The sequence below is a fragment of the Pteropus vampyrus genome, unplaced genomic scaffold (assembly GCF_000151845.1).
Source record: "Pteropus vampyrus isolate Shadow unplaced genomic scaffold, Pvam_2.0 Scaffold44, whole genome shotgun sequence".
Taxonomy (NCBI): Eukaryota; Metazoa; Chordata; class Mammalia; order Chiroptera; family Pteropodidae; genus Pteropus; species Pteropus vampyrus.
The window spans coordinates 2,903,171-2,914,734 of NW_011888825.1; the positions used below are offsets into that span (position 1 = coordinate 2,903,171).

General features: G+C 43.3%; 1 long non-coding RNA gene across 1 annotated transcript in view; it reads left to right on the top strand.

Moving 5' to 3' along the window:
- LOC111738835 overlaps window positions 1-11,360 on the top strand; it is a 24,491-nt gene extending 13,131 nt beyond the window's left edge. The window contains exons 2-3 of the long non-coding RNA XR_002779984.1: window positions 7,972-8,098; window positions 11,176-11,360. This is a non-coding gene — a long non-coding RNA (uncharacterized LOC111738835). The remainder of the gene's footprint in view (window positions 1-7,971; window positions 8,099-11,175) is intronic.
- The last annotated feature ends 204 nt before the right edge of the window (window positions 11,361-11,564 follow it).

Genomic DNA, 11,564 nt, shown 5'->3' on the forward strand with positions numbered 1-11,564 from the left:
GGGAGAATTGGAGAATCGGGGACAAAGATATTGCTTCAGCTGAAATGTAGGTTAGATGGGGAAGAAATAAGATATCCAGGGAAACCTAGGAAGATGAATAAACTGTGGATGGGCTGAGGAAGGGGAGAGTGTTTAAGAGCCATGGGCTTCTTAATTCTTCTGTTTTGACATTCAGAGAAGCTGGAGCAGAATGACTTTTGAATGATAGGGCTCGACTCCCAGCTCCTTCACTTAGAAGCCTTCAACCCTGTGAGAGTTATTGCTCCTCTTTCAGCTCCAATTTCTTTATAAGATAGCCCTATTGAAGACCTTGCATTGTACCCTCTAATCTTCTCAGATGATTCTTTTCCCAGCCTTGTTTAGTTTCCTCTCACACACACAGGCAATCAGTACTCTGCTAAAAAACCGATTGGGACCCTCTGCAGATCTCTCTCTTTGTATAGCTCTCTCCTCTATGATATTTTGCTCTTTGAATTCTAGCTATATCTTGTTCTCCTTGGAATCTCACCTCCATCTCCTCAACTCAGGGAGTCTGACAGCCTTCACTTGAATTCTTCCTCCCTGAACCACGGCCTATAAATCCTCTCAAGGCAATAATAAGATGGGGCAATTGTTGGGCTAACCTCATTTTTTCTCAACTTTTGTGTACCACCGCCTTTCATTGCCTGAGGCTCACTATCACATAAACTATCATCTAATATGTTTTGTTCGTTTCTGGTTGTTTTAGATAGGAGGCTAAATTCAGTCTCTGTTACTTCATCTTAGCCAGAGTAGAATTTTATTATTTACTCTTAATTCAGAGGGTCTCAAACTTTGGTGTATGTAAGAATCACTTGGTGGAGTTAATATTAAAATGCAGATACTGAGGTTTGGGGAGGGGTCACATAAAGTGCATTTAGTATGGTATACTGACCACAATCTTAGAAGCACTAACTGTAAACTTTCTTCCACCTTTGGCCTGCAACTGTAGTGTGCTCTGTAGATCTCAAAGTGCTCTGGAGTCAGGTAGCTTTGTTCCAGTATGACATCTGCTTGTCACTAACTGTAATCTTGGACAACTGTCTCAAACTCTCAGGAATATCATCATAACACCCTTGCAGGTTTATGATAAATATTAAAGAGGATAAACCATGTAAAGTGCTGGTGGTACCTGATAAACACTCAGTCAGCACTACTTATTATTGTATGTATTCTCCCTCTTGATGGTTATAAGGACCCATTTTACAGATGAAATTGTATTCTCTGAGGGAAATTTAGTGACAAAGTCATCTGGTTAACAAGTTGCAGTGTTAAAACTAGAACTCAGGTCTGACTTCTAGTCCAAAGTTCTCTCTACTTTGGTTGAGTCTGAAATACAGGTGAAGGGTCACCAACAAGGGAGAGGGACCACAGGTGAATATGAATGTGTGCATGAGGGTGTGTGAGTATATGCGAATGTGTATATGTGTGAGTGTGTGTGTATATGTGTGTTTGCAAAAATGAGGGGAAACTTTGCATTATACTTTGCATGAAGGCCAAATCAGCTATTAACATTCTACTTTGTGGGGGTTACCACAAACTGTGGTGTTTTATATTATGCTAAGTCCTAAACTACACTCTAGATTAAAACCCCTGTGCTGGACTTCCATTTGTTGATGTCTCTTGTGTGACTCTTATGCTACCTCCAACATTCAGGAGATTGGAAGTATGTGTGTTGGGATGGGGGAGGGAAGGACTCTGGATTTATAATCTGGTTCCTTTGCTGGTTCCTCCCTCAGTTCTACCCCTCTCCCATCTGCTCTAGTACAGCACATTCAGAAACTCTTCAAGCATAAAGCTATTTATAATACAGAGTAGGATCTATTTATGGATAAGATAAGTAATAAGACAGAACCTCAGGGCACTCGACTGGCTTATTTAGTTCAAGTTCGAAGCATTTAACTGCCCATTCCAAGTAATCTATGTCTTCAAGTAGCCTTTCTTGCTTTTACACTTTAATTCCATCTCCAGACCTTCTCTGAGTTCTCTTCGTAAGCTTCCTTGGTTTATGTAAAAATATTTTTTTCTGTTTAGTACCAAGTCTACCAAACTCATTTAAAAGTTACACACAAAAAGCATGAAGACTTTCTCTATGTCAAGTAGGCCAAGAGGAATTTGGAATGAAGTTACAGTGGAAATACAAGTATTAAATACAGAACTACATTGATTAGTAAGTGTGTAATTAATTAGAGCTCTTTCTAGTTTGAATCACTTGTGGCATAGGGCATGATAAGCCCGTGATTTTTAGGCGTTTACTTCTTATGGAGGTTGGTCTAAGTCCACCTGCATAATTGACCCCTGACAATTGGCTTATATCAACCATAAATGATAAGAACAATAAATTGATTTCATGTCAGGAGCAAATTTCAATGGGCTGTTGGTGCTCTGGCAGTCCTTGGTGAAGGCCATGGTGTGCCCAGCTGTACCTTTACATAAGCCTTGATTGCTGACTTCCCTTGGCTCTGGAGACATGTGCTGGGTGGTGGTAGTGGCGTAATTCATTGGCCAGGTTTGCCATGACTGTTACAGAGTCAGCTTCTAAGGATCCCCAACACTTCTCTCTATGTGTGTGCTAGAATGCTTCAAACAGAGTGAAAGAAAGGAATGAGTGGAATGAACCAAGCTTCACCTGTCTTCTCAGCATGGATGGACTCAAGAGCCACTGCCCATTTTGTTTATACCTTTCCAAAGCCCCTTATGTGTGATACCCAGCATATATCTTGAACGATCCTCTGGAGTCTATAGTGCTGGCATTAATATACCCATTTTATTGAAGAGGCACAGAACTATTACCCGAACACAATCTGACTCACCTGGCTTTCTGACCAGCTGCTTCGGCTCAGTCCTTGAGAGGGTCCTTGTTTTACTGTCAGTCTTTTGCCTTTACCCAGAGAGGAGGAATGAACTAGAAGAAAGAGTATCAGGTCGAGAGTCAGAAAAATGTGGGTTCCAGTAACAGATTTTGTGGCCTTGGGTGAGTTGCTTAACATCCTGTGGCCTCAGTTTTATTCACATGGAAACACAGAGCTTGGACAAGAGCGGTGCTTCTTGATCTTAAGTAGACATGTTTAGACATGGATGGACTTGCCTGTCCACTGGCCAGGGCAGACATCCACAAGTAGAAGGCTGAGGAGCCTCCTGGGAGAGAATCACTACCAGCCTTGAGAATTCCTTCTCAGCTGAGCTGCATGGCCCTCTGAGGGTCCATGCCATTGTGTTGGGGAAAGTAAACCCACAGGGAAAACGATGCCAATTTTACTTGAATATTTGGAGACATTTTCAAGTAGTAAACAAGCACAAAAGTAACATGGAATATGAGCCAACATTCATGCAAATTTTGAAGATAAAAGGGGTCTTCAAAAATTCTTTGTTGCAGTATGTCTCTCCCAGCTCCATGCTCTGCCCTGTTCCTTCTCTCCTCTGCCATAAGATGCCTTGGTTGACAACTATCCTAAGCAATCAAGAGGCTCACTTGGCCTGAAGCAGTAGTAAAGCCCTAATCATCATATGGGAAGAGGAATCCACCACTGATCTGTCTCCAGCTCCACTCTCCCATGAATTTGTGTCTGAACAGGGGGTCCATAGGCAGGAATGGGAGAAATTATTTCTCTAGCACTTTGCACAGCACTGTGGCCCCGAGAACTGTGGCTTTGAGATTGATCTGACCCAGAGGAAGAGGGGCTCACTCCTATACTCTGTCACAGAGTGTCTTGTGGGGACTCTAGTCTTTAGTGGTAAAGACTGAAGACCGACTCCTGTTTGCAAGAGGTGGAGGTGGGATCTGGTGGAAACTCTCACTCTGGGAAAGCAGGAGCTCAAAGGAGCAGAAGCAGCAGCTGCCAGCCCTCAAACCTCACCTGGTTTAGTTTATGAGTCTATGAGATGCCCTTTGGGGATTGCCAAGAACAGAGAGGGTGGAGTTCATGGAAAGGGCAAAGTCCTGAGTGAGCTGAAGGTGAGGGGAGAGTGGAAAGAGCCTGCAAGCACTTTGTTTATTGTGTTACTGTTTTCTTGTACTACCTTTGTTCACACAGGCAGCTGAGGTCTGGAATCTCTTGCTCCATTTGTTCCTCCCCAGATCCCTAGGGATTTATGGTGGTTGTAATGGATTATTTTAAATGTTTCAAAAACTCTAATGGAAATCATAATACATCTGTTTTCTGATTTTTGCATACCCAGTTATGGATATGTTTGATTAATAAATCATTGGGGAAATGAATTATTTTTTAATGATATCTCTTCGGCAGACAACATATTTCAAGACAAGGGAGATTTAGAAGAACAGTAATAAAAGATCATCTTGATGTTGAACTAGTTGGGGAGTTACACAGGTCAGAGGCTCCTTAGGTTTCTTTCCAGCCCCAAAACTCTTCCAGCAAAAGGCTACACAGTCTAGAGCTGCCAGAGGCTGGTGGTACCAATGGTACAGCAAGAATGATAGAAGAAGAAAGATATATTATAACCATTTCTTCCCATCTCTGCAGATTCAGGAAGTCATTAGGTCAAGAGCAAGAGATGGTCTGGGTGAGAGTCACATTAGGGAGATCCAATCTCTCTCTTCCAAGTCACTGTGCCCAAAGCAGAAATTCAAAAACACTGGAAAAACCCAGAATTAAGGGACAGTATTTATCAAACTATAGTGTATACCAGAATCACTCAGAGAGCTTTTTAAAAAGCAGACCAATGGGCCCAACTCCGAGTTTCTGGTTCAGAGGATCTGGGGTGAGACCAAGAATTTGCACGTCTAACACAGTCCCAGGTGATGCTGCTGCTGCTGGTCCAGGGCCCACACTTTGACACTTTTCCCCCATTTGCTCCCATCTCAGTTTCTCTCTTATGTGGCTTTTCTATCACCCTCACCATCTCCCCCACCCCAGCCCCTTCCCATCTCACTCCCTCAGTGCCTTCTACCCCTTGCGCCTCCTCCTTCCTTTTTTGTACACCAGCTCCAGCAATCTTCTAGTCCTGCCTTTCTTCCTAAACAATGGGAAACTTGATTTTCTTGAAAAGCAAAATGCAGGTGAGACAGGATGAAAAACCAGTCCATCTCCCAGGCCAGCAAGGAACACTAGTTGCAGGCCATTCGGGACAGTATGGGCTGGCCAGGACTCAAGGTTCCTCACAGTTGACAGAACCACCTGGGGCTAGTGCAGCCCAGCCAAGACTCCACGTGACAATGGACAAGCTTTGCTTTCCTGTGTCCTAGGAGATAGTGGGGGAGATGGGGTCACCCAGAGGGCAACCTCCACACAGAAGTTCAGCTTCAAAGATTCTTTCCTGCAGAGTTTCTAAGACTTGAGTGTGAGTGTATCAGAATCCCCTGGAGGGCTTGCTAGATGCACTTGCTGGGCCTTTCATATAAATACCTCTGACAAGGAGTGACTTCTACCAGGAATTAACTCCGATGCTTCCAATTGGACCCCAATATTACAAGCAGGCTTTTCCCTCAAAAGTTGCCCAATTCTTCCCGTAGTCCTTCTGTCCTGAAAACAAATAGAGAGTATTGAAAGATAAAGAAAGCTGAGCATATCTGCATTAAGTTGCTGTTAACAGGCCAAGCTTGTCTGGCTGACTCCCTTTATACTTAGGGTTGGTTTTTACCCAGAAGGTTCTTTGATGCCTCATGCAAATAAATTTTGAGACAGCCTCAACAGTGGTGGACTCAGCTTGTGATCCAGTCAGGACAAGCTCCCCTTTCTCCAACACACTGTAATTTCACTGAGAAATGAGTTGAATCCTAGGGGCTTCAAGGCCACTGACTGGACAGGCTACCGAGCTGGAGGAAGATGATTCATCCTTTCTCTTAGTATGTCCATCTTCTTCTGGGTTTGTGGGTTCCTATTGGTCCTCTCTGTAGCAAACTGTCGGGACACAGTTATGTGAAGTGTGGACTTGATTATTAGTGGCAGACTTAACTTTAAATAGCGTTTAAATAATATAGATCCTATAGCCCTAGAATCATTAGGAGTGTGAAGAGATAATCTAAATTATACAGCTGTATGTTTTGAATTCTACAAAGGAAAAACCAAACTTTCTAAGGAATTTGCACACTCAGGAGGTTGTGGGGTTCTCCGAAGGCCAATGCTGAATCACATTTGATCCTGTGACTGTGATGTCATTATTACTATCCCTTAATAGGCAAGGATCATCTAGAAGGTTATTCAGCCTGTAAGTTGCAGAGTCAACTGAATTCAGGTCACGGAAAAAGCTCAACTGCCCTCCAATGGAGCAGATAGGAGGAGGGGCCACAGAGATGGCCCTGAAGAGCAGTAGGAGGCTCCCTGGGCCCAGCCTCTTGGAACAACTTTCTGGGAAGATGAGCCCAGATCATCCCTAGCCTGGCACCCTGTGGCCCTGCCCAGTAGAAATGCATTCTTCCTGTTTCCTCCTCCTTTCCGTCCTGCCGTGCCTTGTGTGATGGGCACTCATGCACTCATGGCTCTGGCATCTGCAGTGACATAGAGCAGCATAAAGGCCCGGTCAGAAGCACAGCCAAGTTGAGGCCTGAGGCACGATGATTTATGACTCACCTGCTGCATGAGCGTGCCTCACCTCCCTTGGCTGCTGCCCTGCTTGTTTGCTTGCTCTGTCGGAAGCTCAGCAGAGCTCTGGAGAAGCCAGTCATCAGTTTATGGAGAAGAACGAGGACTTGACTGACATCCTGGAGGCCTGGAGACCTGGGCCCCAGTTCTGGATCTGCTGCTTTTCAGCTGCTTGAACTTAGGAAGGTCACTTCACCCTGCAGGCTTCAGCTTCTCCATCTCTAAAATAATGGGGTTGCTCAAGACCCTTGTTCTTCTAAATGTCATGGGGACTAGGAACAGTGATGTTGCCTGGGAGCTTCTTAGAAACGCAGAGCTCAGGCCCTTCCTCAGACCTACTGAATCAGAATCATCATTTAACAAGATCCTCAGGCAAGCTGCTTACAGTTTGAGTAGTGCTGCTCTCTTGATCTCTGAGATTGAGTTCCTTGCTTGTGGCCTCTAATTCTGTGCCATGAGGGGTACTTGAGCATTGTTCCTGCAGCTGCTCAGTTGCAGACTAAGCCTTGCCCCAGAGGGATTTTCTCCAATTTCTACATGCATTGCCTAGGTGTGCCTTCTCAGTTTTAGCCCTTAACGGGGGTTCCCAGAAGGTTGAGGATAAATTCCAGGAAGCCCTCCTATGTGGACCTATCTTTTCTTACAGGGTTCTAAAGCAAGGACCAATAAGTAATCAGCTGGAATTGCGTTCAGTTCACTGCTCACTTCTATTATCACAGAGTTACTCTATACTCATTCTTCAAAGCAGAGGGCAGATGCCCATCCTGCAGAAGCATGCTCTGTAATTCAGGAGACAAACAGGAGTTGAACAAGTGTACTATATAGAGAACTATCGTACATACATTTAAATTTCACGCTAACATTCAGGTGAAAGAGAGAGAGGAAGATGTAGGTAATGAGAAATTTCCTGGAGTGAGTGTGATGTGGGAGGTTGGAATCTGCGGCTGCTGCTCAGCTAATCTCAGTTCCTCAGCTCTCTCAGATGGGAACATATGCTATAGGCTGAGTGCGATCCTAGTTTTTCAAGATTTGCATATTTTGAACAATGCTGCTGCTTTGAAATAAAAGCCAGCTATTGCACTTGGTTCTCAGCCAAAGAAACAGAAATCTGTTCCATTTCTAGAACAAAAAAACCAACTGTGTTGGTCTCATGAAAAGAAGTTATGTGGCCTTCAACACAATGTCTTCCTAAGGAAATGTTCAGAGTGATTTTGATTATATGTGACTTTTCTTTGTGTGCTAACATTAGAACTTCTAGTAAAAGGAAATGCTTTCTCACTGTATGTAGTGAGGTCAGGAACACAAAGAAATTTTTAAAGGGGAAAATCAATAGGATTATAAATGATGATGGTCAAGGAAAGTTCTGAGTAGGAGGCAATCTTTCTTCTTCATTTTTATGATATATTTTCAGGTTTTCGAGTCCAGCCGAATTCTGAGAAGCCGGGCTAGTGGCTGAGCACAGAACTTCCAAAAGATTCCATAGCATCAAGATAACCATATACTGTCTGCATCATGTCGGCTTCTATGCATTCCTTCCAGTAAGTACTGTACCAAATGTAGAATTCCAAGATTTGCATAGAAGCGGGCTTAACTATTGGAAAGAGGATAATAAAACTGGGAGTTTGAAAACTGTTCTGAGACCATGTAGACACAGAAATGTGTTATATCATTTTTTAACAAAATGCCAAAACGAATTCTTTATTTAGGTAACTACCTCATACCATAAAAGATAGGAGACAGCTTATATGAAACACATACACTTTTAGAGTAAAAAGTACAAAATTAGGCCAGAGGAGATATAAATTAGTGGAGCAGGTCAAGCACAGGTAATAAACATAAGCACGAGCCCATCTGATTAGCCTCTGAAGGTTGACCCTCATAATTGCTGTAATTAGGCCATATTTGACAAGATTCAATTAAATTAAAATAAAAATAGAGACCTGAATGACACAGGGACAGCATAGAAGAGGCCTCGCTTGTCAGAAAAACGTCCAGATGGTTTCAGTTGACTAATAGCTTAACGTGAGCCACCGGGGAGGCTGGCTGTGCAAATGGGTGGGGCTGTGTTAATAGTACTCAGTGTCCAGCACCGAGGAGGGTTGGCCTCTCCCACACAGCATTGGCGATGCATCTGTTTTTGCAGGCAGCATATTGAAATCTGCTGCTGTGTGCCAACTGGATGATACCAGAGATGGATAAGGTGGAGCCCTCCAGGGGCTCTCATAGTCTGTTCAAAAGCTGAAGAGGGGTCATAGGAACAGTACTGTGTGATATGTGCTTGCAGGAAAATCCCGTGTGGACTTTTGTGCTTGGTTCCAGTTGTTAGATTTTAAAAGGATTTTGATAGAGGAGCAGCAGGAGACAGGACTTCTTTTTGGCTGTCTAAGCCCGCAGCAGGGCTGCTGCCATAAAATCTCCAGTGCATAACTTTAGGGCTTCCCAGGCCTTCCTAAAACAACAGGGGTGCCAGCAGTTCCAACAGAGGCCTGGTGCAGGGGTGGGTGCTGAACTTTGACGAAGCCTGAAATCTTGCAGAAGCCTGGCATCCAGGGCCATTCATGGTTATCCCTGTGGCTGCTTTGAAAGCCTTCACCTCACAGCCCCTGGTTCCTCCTGGACATTGTTAAACAATGGGCTGCAAAGAGAGGTATCTTTTTGCTTTGCTGCTTCTCCATGAGAAGGGACCTGTGTTGAATAAATGAAGATGAAATGAATCAGCCCAAGACTTGAATTCATCGTTTCAAGCCTGTGTGTGGTGAAACAAGCATGGTTCTTGGAGTTGGATGGACTTAGGTTTAAATTCTGGAGCTGCCCTTCAACCGCATCATTTCTGTGAGTTAATTGTGAAATCACTTTGAGACACAGTTTCCCACCTGTAAAATGGAAATTCAAATCTTTAACTCATGAGTTGTGAACATCAAATAAGATCATAAAATAAATATTTTGCCAAATAAATACTGAGGGGCTCATCAAATCTTACTTCCCTCTCTCCAGCCTTCCTTGCAGGCAAAGTTAATCTCTCCCTGGACTTTGGGGTCCACTCCCACCTCCACCTTGAACTTGGCCAGACATCCATCTGTTTTTGTTCCTAACTTCAATATCTTCTTTTCCTTTCTATTGACTCCTCTCTTCCATTTACCATCCTGTTCAATTTTCTGTATTCCTTCCTCTAAAAAAACCATCAGAGCCTTACATCGGTCATTTCATCATCAAGTATGTTGAAGACTAATCTGCATTCCTCATACATCTTAGCAGCCACTCTGTAAGTAGTACTAGTCTCATTTTTGTCCCCACCATTTATGATAAAGGCTTATTGCCAAGTCCAATAAACTTTCCTCAGGCCATAACCTTCTTGACAGCTCTGAGGTATTTGATGGTCAGTTCCCCCCACTCTTGATATCCTGTCTTCCTTCATCCTCCTTGCCACCTGCCTGATGTACCTCCCTTGTTATTCCTGAGGATGTCTCTTTGGGCTCCCCAATCTGCCTTCCTTCTCCCATTTCCCAAAAGCAAATATGGCTTAGGATTCTGATTTCGGCTTCTATGAAAAGTAACCATGGCTAGGCCAGCAGTCAGCAAACTATTTCTGTAAAAGGCCAAATAGTAAGTATTTTAGGCACAGCAGCCCCAATGATCTCCATTGCAGTTACTCAACTTTGTCATTATAGCATAAAGCAGCCATACATGAATAAATAATCTTGGCCATGTTCCAATAAAACTACTTATATAAACAGAAACAACTTTGGCCCATGGGCCATAGCTTGCCAACCCCAAGTCTGGTGGAAAGGGTATGAACAATAGGAGCCAATACATCGAGTTTCACAATCTGGCTTCATCACTCCCTAGTTCCATTATGTTGGACAAGCTACTTAACCTCTATGCTCCTGACTATGCTTATCTGTAAAAGGAGAATAATAATAATCACTAATAATAATAATAATATTTTCTTCACATCGTTGTGGGTGGGATAATGTACAGTGCTTCTTTCAGAGAATTTCAGGGTTCCTTTCTCTACCTTTCTTCCTTTCTTCCATTCCCCATTTTCCCACACTGTGTTTTCTTCCATTTTCTCTCTACCTTCTCACCCTGTGCAATCTCATCCACACTCATATCTACAGCCCCTACCTTCATCTCCATGCCTGATCTCCCTTCTGAGTTTAAAATCTGCACATTCAATGCCAATTGGTTAGTTCTGCTCATAAATACTGATACTGGACATCGCTTGTAAAATTCTTCATCTCTTAGCAGGAAATGAAACCAGACATCTCTTGCAGAGTTCTTAATCTTTTTAGTAAACCTAGTTAAGTTTTCTTCCCTCCTTTCTTTTAGAAAAAGACCCTCTCCCTCAAATCCCGATATTGCCCTGAAACTGGTAACTCAAATCCGCTGGCTATTGATAAGGTTCATCAGCCCATTGCTAACAGAAATAATGTTAGGCCAGACAGAGCCCTTAGAGTCTGAGAGGGGAGGGGACTTTAGGCCAAAGGTCTTTTCTTTACTCTTTAAGAAATATATTAACCAAGCCTGTTTCCCTTTACTCGCTTAATAGGCAAATCAATAATAGAAATTAATAGATGTGATTTAAATAACGAGTTTGTATCTTTTCCTTGTCTAGGGACTGAGGTGGCACTTCAGCAGAAAATCCAAGATCCCGTCTTGACTAAGGCAGAGGAAGAAAGAGCTCCATGAAATCCCAATAGGCAGGGCCTATGACCCTCAGCAGGAAGAAGATACAGAAGAGACCTCGCATCTCTTAACATCCATACTAATAAAAAGGGGCTTCATGGCTCTTAGAAAAGAGTTAGGCAGGAAAGTTAGGGGGTTTCAGGTCTGCATGCAAAAACACTGAAGTCATCCTATCCTAGAAGTAGTCCACTCTAATCCACCCACAATTAAGCAAACCAGAAGGTATTTTTAGGCTAAAAGTAACTCATACAAAGAAATAAGTAGGCAGAGAATTAGGTACCAGTTTAAGCCAGTCACTCGCACCTGCGCAATGAAGAC